This window comes from Antechinus flavipes, chromosome 4 (assembly GCF_016432865.1).
Source record: "Antechinus flavipes isolate AdamAnt ecotype Samford, QLD, Australia chromosome 4, AdamAnt_v2, whole genome shotgun sequence".
Classification (NCBI taxonomy): domain Eukaryota; kingdom Metazoa; phylum Chordata; class Mammalia; order Dasyuromorphia; family Dasyuridae; genus Antechinus; species Antechinus flavipes.
In genome coordinates this window covers 464,103,228-464,127,821 of record NC_067401.1, presented here as the reverse complement: position 1 = coordinate 464,127,821, position 24,594 = coordinate 464,103,228, and the positions used below count along the sequence as shown (strand labels likewise).

The following is a 24,594-nucleotide window of genomic DNA, read 5'->3' as shown; positions in this document are numbered from 1 at the left end:
AGCCTGAATCAATTTCTTTAAGCGTTGACTGATTTGATCTCCTTGATATCCAAGGAACTCTCAAAAATCGTCTCCCGCATCCTAATTCAAAAGTGTTGATTCTACACTGCTCAGCTTTTCTTCTAGTCCAGCTCTCACAACCATACATTACTACTGAAAAAACCCATAGCTTTGACTATAGGACCTTTGTCATCAAGATAATGTTTCTTCTTTTCTGTATGTTGTCCAGATTTACCATAGCTTTCCTTTCAAGGAGTAAACATTTTTTATTTCATTTCTGCTACTGCATAGATATAAAATCTATATCACATTGCTTACTATCTTAGGGAGAGGGAGGAAAAAATTGGTAAAAAACAAATGGCTAAAAATTGTCCATATTTAATGGGAAAAAATTGAAATGCTGTTTTAAAAAAAAATTCATTGCTTCAGTCCCCATCTGCAATGATCTTTAAGCCCAGGATATAAAATCTGACCCTACTTCCATTCTTCTCCCCTATTTGCCAAGAAGTGGTGAAATCTTTGGCAAGATCTTTGTTTTTCTGATGTGAAGCTGCAAGGCTTTTATCCTCTCCTCTTTCACCCTCAAGGGGAAGCTTCTTAATTCCTTTTCATTTTCTGCCATCAAATGCTCATATTTGTGCTTCTCTCCCCTCAATAGAACTTAAGCTCCTTGAGGGCAGGGAATGTTCAGTTTTTGTCTTCTGAGTCTTCATCTCTACTAACCTACTAATGGCCAGCATTAGTAAGTACCTGGTAAATGCTTGATTAATTCATTTAACAAGCCATTTAAAAATATATTGCTCTTGTTTATGGCCTTTTTATTTATTTCCTTTTCCCTTGAAATAATCATTAGCATTTATATAGCTTTAAGGGTTTTGAAGCCTTTACCTAAGTTAATTCATTTGGTCCTCTCACATTTATGGAGCTTCAATTATAGACAGATTCCCTGAGGCAGCTCAGACAGAATTCTAGACTTGGAATCAGGGAGACCTGAGTTTGTTTGATCTGACCTCAGACTGATTGTGTGACTCAGTTTCCTCATTTGTAAATGGGAATAAGAATAGTACCTTCCCTCCTGAATTTGTGTTAAGGATCCAAGGAAGTAACAAAACCCACATAAGTTTCTTTGTTAGCTATAGAAATACCAGCTTTTATCTTTATTACTATTATCGCTATTGTTGATTCAATCGAGATATGATTGCATTTGTGTGATTTCCTCCTCCTTGTTGTTCTTTGTACTGGAAGAGGACCAGAATGACTTCACTATGTTACAGTTGAGTTACATCGTGTCTGACTGTGGCTGATCAGACCAATGGGGATGCTCTGCCACAGGTCAGACACAAATAATCCACCTGAACATTTGGGGAGCTTCTCTAACTTTGCACATCTCACCTTTCTTTTGGTCTAGCAATTCTGCTTTGCTCATAGAACACACCAAAACTCTTAATTAAAGTTCTTCTTTGTTGTTTTTGTTTTTGCCAGAGGAATGAGTAGAGCTTGAAACAGATCCTAATATCATTCTCCTTCCTGCAACCTCACCCTTTATTTTTTTGACCATTATTTTTGATGATGCTATCGAATTACTATGACTCAAAAGCAAGAGAAAAAAAGTAAGCCAGCTTCTCCCATCCCCCTCCGGAGGCAAACAGGAAGAACCCAATCATCTCCAGCTGTGGCCATAGGAATGCCAGGAAGAGTTTTGAAACACACTTTTACTGTCTGGGGGCAGAGCCTTCCACTCATTTCATTGCCTTTTTCTGATATTCGGCTCTTGAAGAATACTGATAGGATTTGGGCCAGTTTCACCAAATTCAGATCTTAATCAGTTATTTGGAAGACTTCAGTGTTCCTAGGAAATAGTAATAACTGGAAATCAAAGGAAGGAGGAGGCTTTCCACCTATCCCTCAGTGGAATAAAAGTTTTTCTGTTTTCCTTCAGAATGGAAGCTGGAAAGAGACTGATGTTATGAACTCTGCTATAACCATATTAAATTCAATTCCTAATTTTAAAAAAAACCAATATTTTATTTTTCCCAATTACATGTAAAAACAAAATTTCACATTCATTATTAAAAATTTTGAGTTCCAAACTTTTTTTCTTCTCTGCTTTTCCTCCCTCTTCCCTGAAGTGGTAAGCAATTTGATATAGGTTATCTGTGTGCAATCATGCAAAACATATTTTCATATTAGTCAGGGTAGAAAAGCAGACAGACCAAAAAGCCTATGGGAAAATGAAGAAAGTGATTGTAATGCTGGAGAAACTGAGGCAAGATAGAGATTAGAGAGTTTTTAATATTTTATTTGAAAGGGAGAGATTGTGCTGGGGGCATGCTGCCCCCAGGTCTGATGTCTAAAGCATCCAGCAACTAATGTATGCTTCCCATGAAGTATATATATATATATATATATATATATATATATATATTATATATATATATATATACACACACACGTGGCTCAGCTATGGGGTAGACCGAGGCAGGGGTGGAGTCAGAGCACTGAGAGCAGGAATGGACTATCAATCTGGTTCTGACAGGGTCGGGGGAGGCACCGGACATTTTGATAAGCTGGGATGGGGAGAAGCAATCCAATTCTGATGATGTCTAAGATAGAAGGTCTTTCTCCTTATCTGAATCTCATGATTAGGAGGAAGGGATGGTTTTGCAGGATTGAGCAGAACAATTAGGAACTAAGGCAGAACAATTCAGGGAAACTGAGTCAGGACAATAAAAGAGAACTGTGGCACAACATTCTACACTCTCTCTCTTCCGAATATTCAAATCATTGAATTACCTTCCTCTCGGTACCTGTAAGGTCTTAGCACCATAATTTTGACCAACCCTATGCAAAGCAAAATAAAACTAGAAAAATGCAAGGATTTATGGCAAGGACAAGTCTCTCCCTGATAATCCCAGAGTTAACAGCAGTACAAAGTCTCCCTGTTGCAAGCATGTCAGGTCCTTTGCAGTTGGGGAGCATCTCAGCTGGAGAATCCAATTTGAGATGGACAGTTCACTGTGAGTTGGGTCTGCATTAAACTCAGCCTCTGCTTATAGAGCAGCAGGGCTCAAGACAGTCCCCATTCAGAGGGGCAACCCTCTCCAGGGAAGAAGGGTAAGGCTTGGAGTAGCTCCACCTGTCCCTGTCCAGAGGAACAGACAGGGCTGCAGAAAGGATCAGATTTCTGAGCAGTGCATACATCTCCCAGTTTTACTCCAGATAATTGTCGCAATGGAGTTTTAAAACTCCCAAATAATATTAACTACAAGCCCAAGAAATTTTACCTCCAATAACAAATCCCATTAACCAAAGTTTCAGGTAAATCCTAAATAGGTATTTACCATAACCTTATATTGATAACAATAGGAAATTTGTCTCAGTAACTTTTAGAACAATTATCTTTCATATTTAAACACTATACATACAAATCAGTTTGCTTTGAAAATATCCAATACATAGACAAATATCCCAAATTGCATATTGTCCATAACAGAAACATTTCCAAAAGAACAACAACAAAAAACCCTATTATTTTCAGAGGCCCTTTAAATAACCTCAGGATGACCCAATACAATCAATTGAAACTTATACAGAATATCCTAATTCCACATAAAAGAATCTGAGAAGTTCTTAAAAGTATTAATTAAACTTTTAGATATAACCCTACCAAATTATAGATCACATTTATGATCATATTCCTAAATCAAGGAAATCATTATGTATCTAAAGAAACAAATATTCAATCAATTAACTTAAAAGTAGGTCTATCTCTTAAATAGAGCTTGTTAGAGCCAAACTTCTGCAGAAAGTGGCTGGAACACATTTAGTGTGGGGGGGAAGGAAGAGGATTCCACATGACCACCCTTCTATATCAGGCTTAATTGGGGGAAGGGGATTTCACATGGCTTCCCTTCCATCCTTCCCCTATTCCATGTGGCCTTTCTCCTAACTCCACCATGCTTCCCAAACCTCTACTCAACTTCTTCTTTCCCTCTTGCTATATACTTTAACCAATTTCCAACAACCTTTCTTACTAGAAGCTCCATTGCTAAAGTAACAGAAAGCATTGAGTTTAATTGTCACCTTTGAAGACAAAAGATCCCTTTTCTCCCTCCCACCTCTTCTTTCTCCTTCCCAATACTTTCTCTTACTTCCTAAAATCATGCAAACCTTTAGTTGCTCCTACAAATCAATCCTTCAAAAATCACCTGCATTCTCCTTTCCATTCCCTTCAAACTTTTAAATTTCACAGTACAGTGAATAGCTAAATAATTCCATAAAACCCACATGTCCAGTAGAGCTGGATTTAAAGCATAACTTATAATGTTAACAAGTTACCCAACGTATTTCAGAAGGCAACATTATCTTTTACCCCTTTCAGGCATGTTAACAGAACTTTTTAACAAGCTACTGTTCTTAAGATCTTATGGTCAAAGATAACTGAATCTAGCTTGCAAAGGCAACAGTAAAATTACTTCCCACAATTTCAGAAGCATCCTAAAATCAAATGTTTTCAGCTGCTTGAGTTTCAGTCAGATAAGGTTTTATGTCCTTTTCTCTAGCAGGCTTTGAAAACCTGCTCCAAGGACAAATTGTCTGCCAGTTTTAAAACAGCCAAGTTTTTTTGTTCCTTTTACTTACAGATCAGTGCAACAGGTTAAGGAGTTAGAAATCACAAGCACAGTTACAACACTGAAATAACCAATTCTAAATCATTGTTCTTAAACCTTTAGCAGAGCTCTTAACCCACAAAACAGACAGACAAGTCACACAGAAAACAGATCCCAGAGACTGCACAATTACAATATTAAACAAAACATTTAACACATATAACAGATAGTGCCCAAAAAAGCTCTCAGAATCAGATCAGACTAGATGTGTCTTAGAAGACAACCAAAACAGAGGAGATCATCCAGCATCCTGGAATCATACCCTTCTCAGAAAATTGTTAACAATATAATAAAAATAAGAAGTTATAATAAAAATAATAAGCAGGATGATTTCAGAAAAAACTGAAAAGATTTATATAACATAAACTGATGCACAGTGAAGTGAGCATAGCTACATGGTAATAGCAATATTGTATGATGAATTTTGAATGACCGATTTTCAGGAACACAATGATCTAAGACAATTCCAAAGGTCTCATGATGAAAAATATTATCAATCTCCAGAAAAAAAAAAGCAACTGATGGAGTCTGAATACAGATCATATTGTGCCACGGTTCCTTTTTATAGTCCAGACTCAGTTTCCCTGAATTGTTCTGCCTCAGTTCCTAATTGTTCTGCTCAATCCTGCAACACCACCCCACCCTCCTAATCACGATGATCCAGATAAAGAGAAAGACTTTCTTAGACATAATCAGAATATTCTGTTTCCCCCCACCTGTCAGAACTGGATTGTTAGTCCCTACCCTCTCTCAGTGCTCTGACTCCACCCCTACTCAGTCTACCCCTGCAGCTGAGCCACGAGAGTATATATACTATATGGGAAGCACACATAAGTTGCTGGATGCTTTAGACATCAGCCCTGGAGGCAGCATGCCCCCAGGGCACTCTCTCCTTTTCAAATAAAATGCTAAAAACTCTAATCTCTATCTTGCCTGTTTCTCCGGGCATTACATTCTGGAGAAAATGAAAGCAGGATTAGAGATTAGAGACCTTTGGGTCTCTGCCTTAGGCCTTGGGGGTGGGGGGGGGGTAGGGACAGTGGGCAGTGAGGGTGGGGGTGGGGCTGGAGATCTGGGTTCTTGGCCTGGAGAGGCTGGCCCTCTGGATTTTTTCCAGAGTCTCCAGGGGAGAGAGCAGTTTTCAGCCACAGCCATGCCCTAATGTGGACACCTTCATTTCGGCCGCAGGAGAATAAGTCTGGATGTTTTAGGACATAATCTGATCTGTTGACCTGTTCTGTCTGTCTGTGCTAGCATCTGTTTTCTCAGAATAATAAAATGCCAATGGGCATTGAATTCTGAGCATAGTTCCCAAGTGTTCTCCAGAAGGGAGAACTCCACCAACAATACATTAATGCCCCAACCCAAATGATATTCTTAATAAATAAACCTCTTTGGAAAGACTCCAAGCTAATCACTGAATCATTGGGAAGAGGGATTTAGTGAGATTGAAGTGAAAAAAAGGGAGGATGGAGAACTAGGGTACAAGGGTTCAAAACATGACTCCAGGATTTGGCCCTGTATGACCTCAAATAAATCACTGACCCACTGACCCACTGTCTCCTTTGTCTACCAAAGCTGGAGCCTCTGAGAGGAACATGAATGAATGGGGCCCTGTCCCAGGAATAAGGAGATTCCTAGACTTGCTTTAGCAAAAGACTTAATTGACTATGACCCAAAGAATAAGCATGTGAGCAAGAGTGTAGCATCCTTGGCCTTTCCATGAGCTCATGGGTAAACTTGTTTGCTACTGTGGGGAAGATTGCTGAAAGCAGGAGACCTTGACTTAATCCTGGTGCTTTTAGTGGCAAAGGTGCCTCTTGCTCAGAGGGCTCTGACTGTTCTCAAGCAGCTCCAGGTTCAGCCTTGGGAGAACCTAACCCCAAATTGAGGATCTGGCTTTTCTTGTCTCCATACTATAGTGGAACAAAGTTTAGGTGTAGGTGATCTTTCAGCTTTTCCAAAAAGAATTCACAAAGTCCCAGCAGTGATGTGATGCATAAGACAACTATTTATTTCCTTCAACAATACAAAAGCAGAGTAAATTAACAAATATTTTAAACATGAAATAATAATAACCCATCACCTTTATCATACCCACTTTAGTCAAAACCTCCCAAGAAACCTATAAAACTATTGAAAAATAATTTTCATCCCCTCTGTCTAAATTCATCATCAGGAATCACTTTTCCACCCTCCCAGGAGCACACTTAGAAATACACTTTTTCCTCAAGAAGGGCATCATTGCAGGAGGCCCCTTCCATTGGGCAACCAGTCCCAGTACAGAAACTTTTAGCCTCTCTAGTGTTGGAGGCTGGACTTAATCATTTCTCAGTATCAAGATTAATGACTTATCTGGCACCCCAAAATTATAATGAACAAGACAAGAAACTACTAGAATTAAGTGGGAAACGCAATGAAAAAACAAAGCAAAAAGGCCAGCCAGAGATACAGGTTCAGACCCTCTGAGATAAGTACAGGTAATTGTGGGAGCAGGGGAAAGGGAAAAACAATCCTCTTGGCAACTAGTCCCAGAAATCCAAGGGAGAGATGACTGTCTATGTCTCAACTTGGAGGATACGTTGAGAAAGAGAGAGAAGCTGGAAATCATGTCTTTTCTTTCTCTCCTCTTCCTCCTTCTTGCTATTCTTCATCTTTTCTTCTTATTGTTGCATTTCTTCTTCTCCTCTTTCACCTTCTCCTCCTATACGCAGATGGGGAGAAAGGGAGGTGCCAGGGACCTAGGTGTCCGGTCTATGGGCGGGAGGGGGTGTTGCCGCTGCTGAGGTCCCAGGCTCTATCCACGTAGATAGGAGAATAGCTGGCAGAGTACATGGGGGTGAAGGAGCAGTGGGTGGGAGTCTGGGAGCTAGAGCTGGGGGGAGTGGCCGAGTGGGCAGGCAGGAGTGCCCAGGGGGGCGAGTCTCGGCACGGAAACGGTCTGACAGCTCGAGTGCAGCTCCACGAGGGCCAAGTCTTCACTCAAGTCCTGCACGAGTGCGACGTCGGCCCTGTAGGGGCTCAGCTGCATCAGCTCTTCCCAGCGGTGCCGGCCCCACGCGTCCTCCGGGGCCGCCGTGTCCGGGCACAGCCGCGGGTCCCGGGGGGGCACCGTGAGCAGGACAAAGTTGGGCTCGACTCCGAAGACAAAGCCGGGGGTGCTCCGGAAGCGGGAACCTGGACTTGCTCCCCCATCTCGAAGTGGTTGCGCAGCTCTCGGGAAGCCAGCTCGTGCTCGGGCATCACGGTGAGTTGGGGACCTCGCACGCCGACTATCCGGCCCCGCAGGTTGATGAGGTCGCCCGCTCTCACTCTCACCTTGTCTCCGGCCCCATCGTCGTCCGCGCGCAGCTCCAGCTTCTGTAGGGCTTCGGGGCGCTTCTCGAAGTGCTGCAGCTCGGAGAGCGCGGGCCTGAAGCCCTCGGTGACCAGGGCCGACGGGGGAAGATCTTGAAGAAGAAGCCCTCGGCGCTGTAGTTGTCCAGTCGGAAGAGGAGGAAGTCTCCGTCTCTGACCAGCTTTCCTCCCAGGGATCGGATCTTCTGAGCGTCCAAGAGCTTCTGGGGCGGCCTGGGGAGCCGCTTCCTCTTGCAGAAGCCTGGTGTCGGGGCCCCGGGGGCCCCGCTCTGTCCACGACGTCCTCCGCTCGGAACTCCCACTTGGCTTCCTTCTCTTCTTCATCGTAGTCAGAGTCCTCCTCAGCGTCTTCTAAAATGAAGTCGTGGGGTCTGGACTTCTTCTTGGGCCGCTCCTCCTTTTCTTCATCTTCTTCGTCATCACCCTCGGACCCGGACCCGGACCGGGACCCCGACCAGGACTCCAACTCTGACCAGGACTCGGACTCTGACCAGGACTCGGACTCAGACCAGGACTCCAACTCTGACCAGGACTCGGCCTCGGACTCGGACCTGGTCTTGGACCCTGACTCGGACTGTGACTCGGACCGGGACCCGGACCCGGACCCGGACCCGGACCAGGACTCAGCTTCAGACCCGGTCCCGGTCCCGGTCTTGGACCCTGACTGGGACTCGGACCTGGACCTTGACTCAGACTCGGACTCAGACCCGGTCCGGGTCTCAGATCCCAAGTCGGGCTCGAACCAGGACTCGGACTCGGAGCAGGACCCCGACCAGGACTCCAACTCTGACCAGAACTCGTACTCGGACTCGGACTTGGTCCTGGACCTCGACTCAGGCTTGGACCTGGTCCTGGTCTCGGATCCTGACTCGGACTGTGACTTGGACCGGGACTCAGCCTCAGACCCGGTCCTGGACCCTGACTGGGACTCGGACCTGGACCTTGACTCAGACTCGGACTCAGACCCGGTCCGGGTCTCAGATCCCAAGTCGGGCTCGAACCAGGACTCGGACTCGGACCAAGACCCCGACCAGGACTCCAACTCGGACCAGGACTCAGACCAGGAAGGGGATCGCCTGAGCTCTAACTGCTCTGAGTCCCAGACTGTCCCAGCCGTTACTGTCTGTCTCTCCTGACCACGGCCACAGCCCTCTGCCTGGACCTGGACGCTATTTTCACCGTCCCCTTTTTTGGGACCATTGCGGGGGCCACCCTGAGACATCTTCAAGTGAGACTGTCTGGGCTTTCTCTCCAAATCGCTGTTGATGTTGTGGTTCTTGTTGCTGCTCCTGCAGTCACCGCCACCAGGGTAGCTCTCAACTAGAATGAGTGAGGCCCAGTGGCACAGCAGCTCTTTATATATTCCCTTGAGGCACCTGTGAACTCACTGAGTTGACACCTTCATGAAGTGAATTATAGCACCTACAGGGGGCAGCAGGCTGGAATAATTCTGAAAGGCAAAGCAAGTCCTTTTCCCTCTCCCAATTGAAGAGATCCAGGGGAGCTGGGCCATTAAGGCTCTACTTTAAGGGCCATCAAAGCCAAGTCCCTGTAATATGGTCATATGTTTGTATGACTGTACATGCATGTACAAACATGGACGTGCTCCCCCACCTCAAAGTGCTTGCGCAGCTCCCCGGCGGCCAGCTGCAGCGGCTCCCGGAGCAGCTCGTGCTCGGGCATCACCGTGATGTGGGTTGATGAAGTCGCCCGCACTCACTCGCACCTTGTCTCCGGCCCTGAAGCTGCGCTCCACTGTCCCGTCGTCGTCCACGCGCAGCTCGAGCTTCTGCAGGGCTTCGGGGCGCTCCTCGAAGTGCTGCAGCTCGGAGAGCGTGGGCCTAACGCCCTCGGTGAGCAGGGCTGCTTGAGAGAAGGTCTTGAAGAGAAAGCCCTCGGGGCTGTAGCGGTCCCCCCGGAAGAGGAGGAAGTCTCCGTCCCTGGCCAGCTTTCCTCCCAGGGATCGGATCTTGTGCGCTTCCAAGAGCTTCTGGGGCGGCCTGGGGAGCCGCTTCGTCTTGCAGAATTCTGGTGTCTGAGCCCCGGGGAACCCCGCTCTGTCCACGATGTCCTCCGCGCCGACCTCCCACTCGGCTTCCTCCTCCTCCTCTTCTTCGTCATCGCCCTCCTCAGCCTCATCTAAAATGAAGCCGGGGTGTCTGGGCTTCTTCCTGCAACCATCCAAAGGAATAGGATGAAAAAGACTTTGATGGTACTGTTTGCATTCCTCACTATGGGGACTCAGATTGCAGCCGCTTCACAATATTGGACAAACTTACTGACCGTGCTGTCCGAGGGGAAAATAATCGTGTTCCCATAAAACAAAAAAACAGAAAACTGTTAAGGACCAGGCCTAAGTGGGGAGGTGCAGGTCAATTCTTTGAGGGCCCCCACAGCTTCAATATCACCCTCAAAAGAAATTGTAAATTAGCCTTTACTGACACAGATGTTGCTTGTGAATTGGAGGTATATAACATAATAAATTGGAGGCAAGAGGGAAGAGGAGAGAGGTCGGAGAATGCGAGTCCTCTGTCTCCTTGTGTCATTATCATCCTCTCACATGAAGGGATCTATTCTTCTGGTCATAATTAGATCCCCAGCAGTCACTAGCAGATTGAGCCTGTAAAACTAGGGCTGTATTTTTGAACATGACCTACAAAGAGATGATAATTGAATCCATGGAAGCTGATGAACTCAACCAGTGAGGAAGCATGGAGGGAGGAGAGAGAAGCTCCAAGACCAGAACTGGCTGATGCTGGTTGGGATAATCACAATAAGAAAGAGTTGGATGATAAGGTTGAAGAGCTAACAAAGGAAACAGCAAGGAGATGTTGAACAGAGAAGAGGAGAATCCAGAGGAATGATAATAATAGGTAGTATTTAAATAGCCTGGAAGTTTTTCCAGTTGCTTGGTAGATGTCACCTGGTCCTCACAAATACTCTTATTCTTTCCCCATAGATTCAAAGATAGCAGGACAGTTGTGAAAATTATGTTTTGCACATATTCCGGCCAAAGCTTTGAGAAAAAAAACAGATGGGGCTGGAGTTGACATTGGGGATGGGGGAAGAGTCTTAACCTTTGTTCCCCCTTAAGTAGAGGAGAACTTTAGAGATATAAAATATTTAAACACTGACATTTCAATAGTATCCCTGGACAGCAGAGGAAAGTATCATGTTTGCATTTGGGGGGAGGGTGAAAAAATAATTAAAATCCATTGAGGAAAGGATAGATTCAAGACCAACAGAAATATGTACAATCATGAAGGGGAATGTCTGGAGGACTCCATTTCTTGGCCAACTGTTTCCTCAATTGTGGGATTAAAAATTTCCTCCAGGTGGCCTTAAAGTTTTCTTGCATTTCATACTAATCTGCTCCCGAGGTTTCTGGACCCCATCGTTTAGGCTTTTTTAACGGAAGGGACCTGAGGTGGGGAGGCAAATTGGGGACTTCATGGGGCAAAAAAAGTCAACTCAGTAAAGTACCCAGATTGCTGGCAGCTCCTAGAAACCTGCTTAATTGATGAGACTCCTGCCACTAATGTAATTTACATTCTCTCCTAGGTACCATTACCCAATTGAATCTAAGACATTGATATGTACCATTTGGTATAGAGTTAAACAAAGCATTTTCAAGAGAGGCCAAGTTCTTCAGTATCTCCCTGAATCACCACAGTCTAAAGTAACAAGGTATCTCTTGAGACATTTATTCTCATGTACACTTGGATAAGAATCTTTTCCAGGGCGTCTTAAAGAATTAGTTACCCAGCTTCTGATAGAGGATTTCTGGTAGTAGCAAACAATGGCACATTTCACTCTAATTATTAGGAACTTTCCTCTCCTACTGACTCAAAATCTGCTCCTGCTTAATAATGATAATAATTGACATTTCTATATTATAAGGTTTGCAAAGCACTTTCTAGACATTATTTTTTAAGATAGTATTTTTCCAATGATATGTAAAGAAAAATTTTTAACATTCATTTCTTTACATAAATTTTGAGTTTTAAATTTTCTCTTTCTCCTCACTTCCCTAAGTGAATGGATAGAGGGTATATATGTGTAATCATGTCAAACCTTTCCATATTCATCACGTGGTAGAAAGAAGAAACAGATCAAAAGGGGAAAACCAGATACAAAAAGCAAGTGAAAACAATCTGTTTCACTCTTTTTTTCTGGACATGAAGAGCATTTTCTCTTGAAAGTCTTTTGGAAATTTGAAGAATTTGAAATTTAAACCTTAAAGTAGCCCTGCTAGATAGACACATGCTTTTATCATGATGAGAATACTGAAGTTTAAGGGACTTTATTTTCCTTATAGGATAAAGATACTACGGAAAGCTGGATTTGAACCCAGGTGTCTGATCCTAAGATTTATCAGGCTAAGACTATCTAGTCCACTCTCTCATTTAATTATTTTCCCATTTATCTCTATTAACAAATTGCTGTGATTGTATATGTTGATGAGTCATCGCTAAAGTTTAAATCAGCAGCAGAAAGAGCTGCCTCTGGGCCTTCAGGAAGGTTAGTTCCCATTGCCAAGTACATTCCTGGACTCTGCTCCAGGCACTGTCACTGTAGTCATGCCATGGTAAGAGCTGCTAATGTTTAACTTTTTCTATGTCTTAGGCAGGTAGCATTTAGGTTATAGGGAGGTGATTCAGATCAGGTGAAGCTTTGTCAAAAAGTCTACGAGATGGAGTAAGGCAGATCTTAGGCTGAAGTCATGTGATCCTTATTCCCAGAAGTCTGCAGAGCCAGAAGCTTGAGTCTTAGGCTCAGGTTGCAGGAAGTCACATGATCTCAAGGCCTAGAGGTCTTTGGGGCAAGAAATATTAAAACCTAGGTTTCAGTTTCAGGTAGTGACAAAAAGTGATGTGGCCCACAGGAAGAGACAACATTGGTGACCATTGTTCGATGATGGTAACTTTCTATTTAGTCCATCCAATGAAAAGACTTGGATCTTTGCTATTTAACCAGCTTTTCTATTTCTGGCCTGCCAGGTCAAGCACATTCGGGGAGGTGAGAGACCTTCTGAGTGTGCTTGGGCCTCTCCCTGAATGACTTAAATAAATGCTTTCTCTTTGTATCTAAATATGTCTCTGATTCATTAATTTGGGGAAAGGGGGTCTAGCATCTGTTTCATACAGTTTATGGGGGCTCCTCTAGGATCTGTGACTTCTCAGAGCTCTGGCTGGGGTTCTGCTTCAAGGCAGGCACCAGATTGCGTTTTCTTTGAGATCAGACCCTTAATATACTGCAACATATCCAACATATAAAGGACTGCTTGCCATCTAGGGGAGAGGGTGGAGGGAGGGAGGGGGGAAAAAATCAGAACAGAAACGAGTGTCAATATAATGTAATTATTAAATAAAAAATAAAAAAAAAAAAAAGAGATCAGACCCTTAGCCTCCCTCTCTGTGAAGTATAGGCCTAAGAGAGACACTCAGATAAAAACAGAAGCACAAGTCTCCAAAGAAGAAGCAGCCTGAGGACAAGTGAACAGTCAGATAACTTATGTCTGCATGATCCAGAGGTTGAAGGGGAAGGGGCAATGGAGCTGCTCTCCCCAGGGCACTGTTTGTGTCCTTTGACACAGAACTGTCAGAAATGGGTCCTAGGATCACCAAGGCTTGGTGATACAGAATCAAGAAATGAGCCAGAAGGAAGTTCTGATAAATGGCACAGAACTGGGGCATCACAGTTGATTGAGAGGAAGAAGGCTACTTCTTCCATGTATGAGGGTCTCAATTGAGAGGTCAGCTCTGTGTATTACAGGAACTCAAGTATTGAGATTCTATGCTCTCCTCAGAGAGGCTTGGTGATCCAGCCTCAAGGTGTGGCCCTAGTAGGGGACCCTGGGGTCATCAAAGGGAGGAAGCAGTCCAATTAAAATCTTCAGAGAAAAAAATGGTGCCCCTAATGAGATTTTTCTATTGTGTATGGGGAAGGGATGATCTCTTCCATGTAATTTTAGTCTGTATTTGTGTCTTTGTATAGAATGTCTGTGTCATGTCTATTCTGTGAGTTAGAATTTGTTAAAAAGGGAAAAAGACCTGACTTTCCTATAGATTTTAGCTCTGGCCAAGTTGGGAAGGTCCAGGAAAATTTTTGAGAATAATAATTGAGGAGTTTGGCAATTGGTCATTTCAAGATTCCAAAGTGCTTAGCATAAAACAGATGTTATATGAGTGTTATCTTCTTTATTGGCTTTAATTGCTTCATATTTGGTAACTTTATGTGGCTTTTTAGATGTGACCAATATACAATACAATATACAACAATAAATGTTGAGATAAATGAATTTTGTGTGTGTGTAAAGTAATTTGGAAGCAAATTCAACTAAATTAAGGCCTCCTCCAGGAGGATGGTGTAAAGAAAGTCTCTTTCTTTTTGTTCCTCTTTCCCCATTCCTTGACTGCAACAGAGACACATGGGACCAGAAGGAGAGGAAGAAACTATGCTCAATCAGTTCAGTGAAATTTGTTTTTTGAGATATGATTGTCAAAGCAGTTTTATATAAATTGTAATCCTTTTGCACTGAATTTGGAAAATAATATTTTAATGATGAGTCTCTTACAATTATATGAGACCATCACTATTAAATTGTATGTGCTAGAATTGTGAATTGGTTTATTTTCAGCACAAGATCTTTGAAATTTGTAGGCAAAGACCTAAAACTATATTATAAAGTAGTGGTCATGTAAACCATTTGGTACTGGCTAAGAAACAGAGTAGCTGATCTATGAATAGGTTAGAATCGTGGTCAAAATAGACAGTAACTATAGCAATCTGGTGTTTGACAAACCCAAAGATCTCAGATTTTGGGATTCACAATTTGACAAAAACTGCTGGAAGAAATTAGGGTTCGATCCACATCTAACACTACATACCAAGATAAGATCTAAATGCATTCATGATTTAGACATAAAGAGTGATATTATAAGCAAATTAGAGGAACATAGAGATGTTATGAGCCAGAACTTGAAACAAGGTGATAACTCCAGGGAGATGTTAGAATCCTAGTATTAACTCACTGGAATAGATACAATGTTTATTGGTTCACACGCAAATCCTTACAAAGTTAACTTTGTAAATCTCCCATACTTGTGAACTCCAATGGGTACTTAAATATATTAGTGAGTTAGAGAATTTGCTAAGTACCATGCTAAATTAGGCAACTGACTTATCACTTTGTAAGGATTTGCGTGTGAACCAATAAACATTGTATCTATTCCAGTGAGTTAACACTAGGATTCTAACATCTCCCTCGAGTTATCACCTTGTTTCAAGTTCTGGCTCATAACATAGGATAGTTTACCTCTCAGATCTGTGGAGAAGGAAGGAATTTCTGTCCAAAGAAGAACTGGAACTCATAACTGAACACCAGATAGATAACTTTGATTATATTAAGTTAAAAAGATTTTGTACAAACAAAACTGATGCAGACAAAATCAGAAGGGAAGCAATAAAAAGCTCTTATTCTTATCAAATTCTTTTTTTCCTGGGAGTAATCAAGGAAATAAATAGATTAAGTAAATAAAATAGAATAAAAATAGGTAAAACTTTACCAAAATTCTGGGCTTATTCTCCCAATCTCTCTCTCCTCCTCCCATAAGCAGGTCAGACTCCCAAAAGTGGGTTGCTACATCTCCTTCTGAAGATTCTGGGGGTACTCCTGAGGAATTGGGATGATTATTTAATGTCATCAGCTCAAGCCCCCTTCTGGTGTGTTCTCCCCTAAACAAGGACCAGTTACACTTAGTATCTACCTTATATCCTTGATACATTCCGGTGATTAGCACTCTAGTTTTATTCAATTATTAACACAATTTGTATTTACAAATGGATATTTTCTGAGAAAAAAGTGACAACAAAAACACAAACATTTTCTCCTCCACATCTGGGGATACCTCTCTCCGTATCATCTTTAGTCTGGCTTTCCTCTTGGGCTGCCTTTATCCACATCTGTGCTGGGTCCATCACCAGGCAAAATCCGGCATAAATATTTTTTTCTGGTACCTTTAGGGGCTCAGTCTCTGGATCATTTGAATCAACAGTTCAAAGCCTAGTCAGATGTTTCTTCAACTAAGAAAAGGATAGAGGAGAAATGCAAAGAAGTAAAGAACAGAGAGCTATCTTCGAAGACCACATGACATCCAGGTGTACCCTCTGCAGAGAATTACATCATGTTCTTCATTTTGAACCAGTCAGGAAAAGTTCCAAATCAGCTGATGAGGGCCTTTTGTAAAAGTCAGGCAGTGGGAAATCTCCCCTTTTTCTCTTGATAATCACACCCAAATCAGTGCTTGCCTTGAAGTCCACATGGGGAGGATGCTGAGAATGTTCATAAGGACTGAGTTTTTACATTGGTTTCTTTTCCACTGGAGGAAAAAATAGCATCCATTGCAATAGTCCTTATCATCTCTAAATTCTAAAGAAATTCTTGTTATCATCAAGTTTAAGAAGATGACATCATTTTACATAACAAATTTATTAACTAATCTCCAATCAAATGGCAGAACCAGGAATCGAATCTGCACCTTCTCAGTCCCAGTTAGATGCTCTAATTGTCGACTTGAGAGGCTCAGTAAAAATATCTTTCATTTTATCTCTTTGGAAAGATCTCACACTGAAAGGGATTCTAAAGGACATCTGGTCTAACCTCCTCATTTTACAACTGGAGAAAGTGAGGCTAGGCAATCAATGTCAAGATGGGACTTAATCCAAGATCTGCTTGACTTTAAAGTCAATGATCTTCCCCATGCAACATATAAGGTGTTGTCTTTCTAATTTGGTTACTGGAAACCCATTTGGTTCTTTGTCAGCTAGAAGATGGCCCTCCCATAGGTTCACCACAGAAGAGTTCATCCACCACACTGTAGCTCATTCTCATGTTTTCTTGATGTTTCTAGGATCCAAGTGGAGTGCTCTGTTCATCTGATTATTCCTTGCTTTCACCATGTGGCCAGCCCACTTTATTATTCACTCTTACATTTCTTTAATGATATCATCTCCTATTTTTTTATTGTTCTTTATTTGTAATGTTTTGCAGTCCACTTTCTACTTTTTTACTGGCCTCTGAATCATGTTAATTTTATTTTTTTTTAATTTTTATTTAATAATTACTTTATATTGACACTCGTTTCTGTTCCAATTTTTTTCCCTCCCTCCCTCCACCCCCTCCCCTAGATGGCAAGCAGTCCTTTATATGTTGGATATGTTGCAGTATATCCTAGATACAATATATGTTTGCAGAACCGAACAGTTCTCTTGTTGCATAGGGAGAATTGGATTCAGAAGGTATAAATAACCCGGGAAGAAAAACAAAAATGCAGATAGTTCACATTCGTTTCCCAGTGTTCTTTCTTTGGGTGTAGCTGCTTTTGTCCGTCATTTATCAATTGAAACTCAGGTCTCTTTGTCAAAGAAATCCCCTTCCATCAAAATATGTCCTCATACAATATCGTTGTCGAAGTGTATAATGATCTCCTGGTTCTGCTCATTTCACTTAGCATCAGTTCATGTAAGTCTCGCCAGTCCTCTCTCATCCTGCTGGTCATTTCTTACAGAACAATAATATTCCATAACATTCATATACCATAATTTACCCAGCCATTCTCCAATTGATGGGCATCCATTCATTTTCCAGTTTCTAGCCACTACAAACAGGGCTGCTACAAACATTTTGGCACATACAGGTCTCTTTCCCTTCTTTAGTATTTCTTTGGGATATAAGCCCAATAGAAACACTGCTGGATCAAGGGGTATGCACAATTTGATAATTTTTTGGGCATAATTCCAGATTGCTCTCCAGAATGGTTGGTGAATCATGTTAATTTTAAATTGTCCAATGACTGTAGTTTTCCATAAGTTGTAGCTATCCATCAATACCAGGAGAATAGGAGGATTAAAAAGATGAGCTCTCATTTGGGAGAAAAATTGGGGAGGAAAAAAAGCATTTCCTAGAAGCAACGTGAGCTTTGCTCCTCCCCTTAAATAATTCTAAATAATATCTATATATTGCTGAGTGAGCTTTATAAGCCATCCACATATCTGAATGTACTAGTCTGGACAATAGGCATTCTCCATCAATTCAGGTTTCCCAGCAGTCTTTTGAATAACAATACTACCTCAAACCCTGTGTGACCCTGGTTAAATCCCATCATTAGTTTCTTCACATATAAATTAAAGATAATAACAGCACTTCTCTCCCAGGGATGTTGTGGGGATCAAATGAGATAACATGTAAAGTGTTCTACAAACTAGAAGGTGCTGCCCAAATGCTGACAACTAGCATGACCTGTGTCCCTGAAGAGTACTGGGTCTGGGTTCAGCCGGTGTGACAGCATCTGGAACAGAAGCAGCTGGAGAGTATCATCATCCATAGGGAATCTCTTCAGATAGAGCAGGACATCTTAACTTGGGGCTCCTCTACTTTTTTCTTTCGTATTATGACAACCATATTTCAATGTGGTTCAATGGTTTGATTTCCTTGGCACTCCTCTATATTTTACTTTATGTATTTAAGAATATTCTTCATTGGCTTTATCAAATTGCCAAGGAAATCCAGGATACCCATCCCCCCAAAAGGTTAAGAACCCTTGAATATAGGGAATTGCAATTTGAGGCACTGGGTTCTTTAAAAAGACTTTCCTTATCTCTCACAACTGCCAGCATCTCCTGATGCCCCGAAATTAGTTGTATTTATGTCTTTTTTGGTTCATACTTGTAGACTATATATGAATTACCCTCCCTGATGGAAAGTAAACTCCTCAGGAACAAGAAATCATTATTTTTTATTTGTTTGCTCAGCATCCAGCACTTTGCCTGGTACAGAGTAGGAACTTAATACACACTTGTTGACTGACTTTTTCCACCTACATATTGTCCTCTTGGTGTCTTGGGAGCCAGTGCTGAATACCTTTGGCAAGCATACTTTCCCTTTTCCCTTTCTCACTAGATGTTAAAAGTCAAAGGGCCCTTTAAAAAATCATTTCTGTCATTTTCTCTTTCAAGGAATCTTATGTAATCATCACATAAAATGGGAAGAAAGTCTTTTTGCTTTCTTAAAACATAGCCACAAATGCTAAGCATGAGATATTATATTCGCTACATCTTTCGCTCAGTCATATAATAGCAATAATATTATCTACTATTAATTACAATTAATATTGGTTGCCAAAACAGATCTGCTCCCTACTAAAACTGTCATGAGGGATGCTGTTAATGAGTATGTAGATCACTTAATATAAGAATTTCCACATAGGATCAAGGGCCTATATGGAGTTGGTAGATGATCGTCTCCATTCTTGCTCATCTTTTTTTTGTTTGTTTGTTTTTTCATCTTTTTTTAACCATAAAGTCTGAGACATCTCTCCACACCTTTGGCACATTTAAATGTATTATGAATGAATGCCCCCAAGCCCTCACCACTGTGCTACCTCTGCCATGGATCTCCTCTATCTACATGTTGTCCAATACAACAACTCTCCCCGACTTTGTTCTCTTTAACACCATTTCTGTCATATAATTATATGCTGGGCTGCAATGCTAGATTCCAAGTATAGGGGACTCTCCTTGTTGCTGAAGAGAGTTTACCATTAAAAATCCCTTTTTAATCTTCCATCTTTTTAGTTATCCTCCTTCCAATTTCAATTTTCAATGCTCTCAGTTGGGTTTCTTTGAACTGGTTTTTCCCTTTTTCTGTTTCTGTTTTATGATGTGAAATTACTCATAATCTGCAACTATCATTCACTATAAAATCTTATAAACAAATTTATATTCTAAATCTACGTTGATCTTGGAGATCATTTTTTATGCTTTGCAAATAAACCAACCTTCTTGATTAATTATTTTGGGCTCCATTTGTTCTTATGTAACTGTGACATTTGATTTACAAGCGTTCAAAGTTTTGTGTGAAACTTTGTAATTGTTATCTGCACCCTTTCTTCCATTGGGAGCCCCTTTGGGGGGCACCAGTAACTTGGTGATATATTTTATTTATAATACGTATTTAATTTCATACTTTCCTCATCCCTGTGCTTTCTTCTAGCTTTGCACTGATTCTGATCTTTGTTCTAACAAATTTGCAGATGACGCTGACAAGTTCCTAAAGACATTTCTCAGGCTGAGATATGAGCAAGTCCATTGTTTAAAAAGGAAACATTTGCACTTCAAGTATGGGAAATCACCAAACAATTAACTTCCGTGGAACATGTCTACTTGTGGTCAAGAGAGTTTCTTTGTTTCATGTCAGGCTATTGAGGAAATGTTTTGCAGACACAGATCCGGGCTGTAAAATCACCATGGTGTCCTTTCAAATAAATGGAGTCAGCTGTGAGACATCAGCCATCATATCTAGATCTATGTCTGTAATGGGCTGAGGCTTGAGTTGATGCACTGAGGTCCCAAGCACATGAGGCTAAATAGTAATTGGACCATACTCTATTAATACGTAAGCTTGGAGAAAGAATGGCCCCCACCCACTCTTTGTGCAAGTCCTGATGTGTTGTATAGGAAATGAGGATTTTGGTGGGTGGAGGCAGGGGAGTGGAAAAGGAGGAAGGGGAGGAGAGACTTTTGGGACTGCCATTGCCATGGTTGGCTCGGCTCCCGTCTCTCTCTGTTAGCTGATTTGTTTCTCTTCTTCTTTTTGCTTTTGCTGCTTTCGACAACTTTTTCTGTTTGTTAAGTGTCTGAGCCATCTCCTCAGGGAGGAGATGGCTCAGTGGATAGAGCACCAGCCTTGAAGTCAAGAGGACCTGAGTTCAAATCCAGCCTCAGACACTTAACAAACAGAAAAAGTTGTCAAAAAAGCAAAAAGAAGAAGAAGGGGAGGAGATGGCTCAGTGGATAGAGCACCAGCCTTGAAGTCAAGAGGACCTGAGTTCAAATCCAGCCTCAGACACTTAACAAACAGAAAAAGTTGTCAAAAAAGCAAAAAGAAGAAGGGGAGGAGATGGCTCAGTGGATAGAGCACCAGCCTTGAAGTCAAGAGGACCTGAGTTCAAATCCAGCCTCAGAACACTTAACAAAAACAGAAAAAGTTGTCGAAAGCTGCAAAAGCAAAAAGAAGAAGAGAAACAAATCAGCTAACAGAGAGAGATGTGAGCTGAGCCAACCGTGGCAATGGCCGTCCCAAAAGTCTCTCTTCCCCTTCCTTTTCCACTCCCCTGCCTCCACCCACCAAAATCGTCATTTCCTATATAACACATCAGGACTTGCACAAAGAGTGGGTGGGGGCCATTCTTTCTCCAAGCTTACGTATTAATAGAGTATGGTCCAATTACTATTTAGCCTCATGTGCTTGGGACCTCAGTGCATCAACTCAAGCCTCAGCCCATTACATCTGTCCATGTTCAAATTCTCTTTAAGGTGGACCATGGAGTCCTAATCACCACAGCCAGTGAGTTTTCCAGTTCTCACCATGGGGCAAGAAGGCTGTTTTGGCTGAAGCAGCAGGGAGAGAGAGAGAGAGAAAGAGAGAGACAGAGACAGAGACAGAGACAGAGACAGAGACAGAGAGAGAGAGAAAGAGAGAGAGAGACAGAGAGACAGAGACAGAGATAGAGAAGAGACAGAGAGAGACAGAGAGACAGAGACAGAGATAGAGAGAGAAGAGACAGAGAGAGACAAAGACAGAGAGAGAGAGAAAGAGAGAGAGAGACAGAGAGACAGAGACAGAGATAGAGAGAGAAGAGACAGAGAGAGACAGAGAGACAGAGACAGAGATAGAGAGAGAAGAGACAGAGAGAGACAGAGACAGAGACAGAGAGAGAGAGAGACAGAGACACACACACACACACACACAGAGAGATTGCTGACTGCCTCTTTGATCACCAGCTCCCCTCAAACCTTGCTGGAGACAGCCCAGAATTCTGAGCCCCAAAGTTTTGGGAATGAGAGTGTTCCCCAAATCCCTGAGAGGGAAAAGCCTTCATGGCAAGGGGGCCCACCTTTCTCATCAGCAACAATTGCTGACCAAATACCATGGACAGGTAGATAGGTATCAGAATCCTGGGGATACATCCCCAGTTCTGGTTCAATCCTAGACTTCACAGCCATTATTTGGAGAAGCAATTCCTATGGAGAAGGGTCCAGCGAACGCCACCAACTGCCACACGTGCAGCAGGCAGGCCAGCCCAGCTGAAACATCCAGGAACCTGGAGGGAGAGACAGCCAAGTCAGCCCACTACTCCCACTGTTGTCACATCCCCCTTCAGCCCTGATGAAAATGGCCCAGGACCCTGGACCCAAGAGCCTAGAGAATAAGGAATGCTTCCAGCCCAGCCACCTCAACCATCATCCTAGGAAGGACCTCTGGTGGACACTGCTCACTGCTCCTTCTCTTGCCCAGGCTGCAGCCACAGCTACCAGAAATTCAGAAAGGAAAGTTCTTGAAACCAAAGTCCTTGGTGCTGATCCAATGGTTTAAGCTCAGAAATGGAAGACTTTTTCATAAAAATGATTTTAAAGAAGAAGCCTGACCACCTGCTTTGCTGCTGCCCCAAAGGACTATGGGACTTTTCCATCTGACTTGAAGATGAAACCCCTAGGGGCTGGGACCTACTGAGTCTTGTTTGTAGTCCCAGATCTTAGTGCTGTGCTTGGCACATACTAAGTACGTAATAAATGTTTTTTCATTCATTCATTCCTCTGCTTATCTTTTTTTTTTTTACTTTATATATGAATTTCTCTTTTGGACATTTAAAGCCCATCTTACCTCTCCAGCCTCTGTCCAGCTGTAAGGGACTTTGGGGCCATTTCTTATACTTCCTCTCGGGTCCCTCATCCTATGTACTAAGAGTTCCCTCACCTGAAATGTCCCCCTTCTTTACTCCTCACTCTTCTAATTCCTTGTTTCCATCAAAGCTCAGCTCAGCGGTGACTTTCTATACGGTCCTAATTCTCCCAGTTGCTAGGACCCCCTTCCTCCCCAAGTAACTAAGGCATTTGTTTTGTATATGCTCATATCGCCGAGGCTGATTTTGCCATTCCAGGGAGTATGCAGAGCTTCTTTGGAAACTCCTGGGACTCTGAGGACAGCGTGATTCATTGCTTGGGCCTTTTGGAAATGACTAACTTCCTGGCTGCCATCTGCTGGCTACAAGGCTCTAGAGGGGTCTCTTAGTCAACCTTCCTCCCCACCCAACACACATAGCCAGAGAAGGGTTGGTCTGAATCCCCTGTCATTTAGAAGGAGAGAGTTTCTGGTCAATGTTCCTCCTCCTTACTTCCATTTTCTGGCTTCTTCAAGATTTGCCTAAAAGTGGGGCAGTTGGGTGATGCAGTGGATAGAGCACAGGTCCTGGAAGCAGGAGAACATCTGGCCTCAGATACTCACTGGCTGTGTGACCCTGGACAAGGCACTTGACCCTCAACAACAACAAAAAAGCTAAAACCCCACTTTCTGCAGTAAGCTTTCTCATTTGAATGTTAGTGCTTTCCCTCTGAAATCACCTCCTATTTACCTAGTACATGTCTGGACATGGCCGTGTGCATGTTGTCTCTCCCACTGGAAGCTTCCTGAGATCTGAGACAGTTTTGGCCTTTTTCTAACATTCAAACCATTAAAATCCAAAGGGATGAGAAGCCCGTGTAGAAAACTCATGTGGCAAAAAGGCAAAGGGTTATTGGAAGTCTTTTTCCCCCTTTTCAGAGTCCTTAAGAAGTTCCCCTCAGATGAAACTCTCTGCCAGCCTCTGAGGCTCTACCTGCCAGGGTGGTTAACACGGCCCCCTAGCCAGCCGCTGGCTATTATTTCTCTCTGCCACAAAGACAAGCTCCCTGAAGCTGCTTCCTTTGGAGGATCACCCCCCCCCTTTCCAACTGTTCCAGTCCCTCCAATGGCAAAGCCAAGGAGGAAAGAAGGAGAGAGATGGTGTTTCCTTCCCCTTCTTTTTCCCCTCTTTCCCCACCACCCCAAGAGTGATTCCCTCTCGGGTCTTGGCTCTGTCTCTCTCACTGGAAGTCTTTACACTACAGCTAGCTTCCAATTAGTGTAAATGATGAAGCCCTGGAAGTGGTCACATGTAATTAAACTCACCTTATGCAAAGTTTGTGTGGTTGGGTCCTTTCAGTCATGTCTGCCTCTCTGTGACCCCATTTATTGTTTTCTTGGCAAAACTACTGCAATAATTTGCCATCCCTTCTCAGTTCATTTTCCATATGAGGAAACTGAGGCAAATAAGGTGAAATGACACACAGCTACCAAATGGCTAAGGTTGGATTTGAACTCATGAAGCTGAGTCTTGCTGACTGAGATACGGTGGTCTGTGCATTGTGTGCCTCCAAGATTCAAAGTTAGAATTATGTAAAATAGGGTCATTAGGTGCAGTCCAATGGAAAATGGGCAGTGTGGCCACATGAGGGCATTCATTATTTGCACTAATGGACCTGACTGAAGAACTCATCCACCACCAAACAAGGTCCCGGCTTCACTTATAAATTCTGAACTAGTTTCTTGTTTTCACACATAACTCGAGAGATATAATTTGACCTCCTTATAAAATGTTTCCTGTGCAGAATCATCTACTTTTCTTCCAATAACCAAAATTCTTTAATTCCC

General features: G+C 42.6%; 1 long non-coding RNA gene across 1 annotated transcript in view; it reads left to right on the top strand.

Moving 5' to 3' along the window:
- LOC127563218 (uncharacterized) overlaps nt 1-22,661 on the top strand; it is a 28,260-nt gene extending 5,599 nt beyond the window's left edge. The window contains exon 2 of the long non-coding RNA XR_007953924.1: nt 22,384-22,661. This is a non-coding gene — a long non-coding RNA (uncharacterized LOC127563218). The remainder of the gene's footprint in view (nt 1-22,383) is intronic.
- Nucleotides 22,662-24,594: the final 1,933 nt, after the last annotated feature.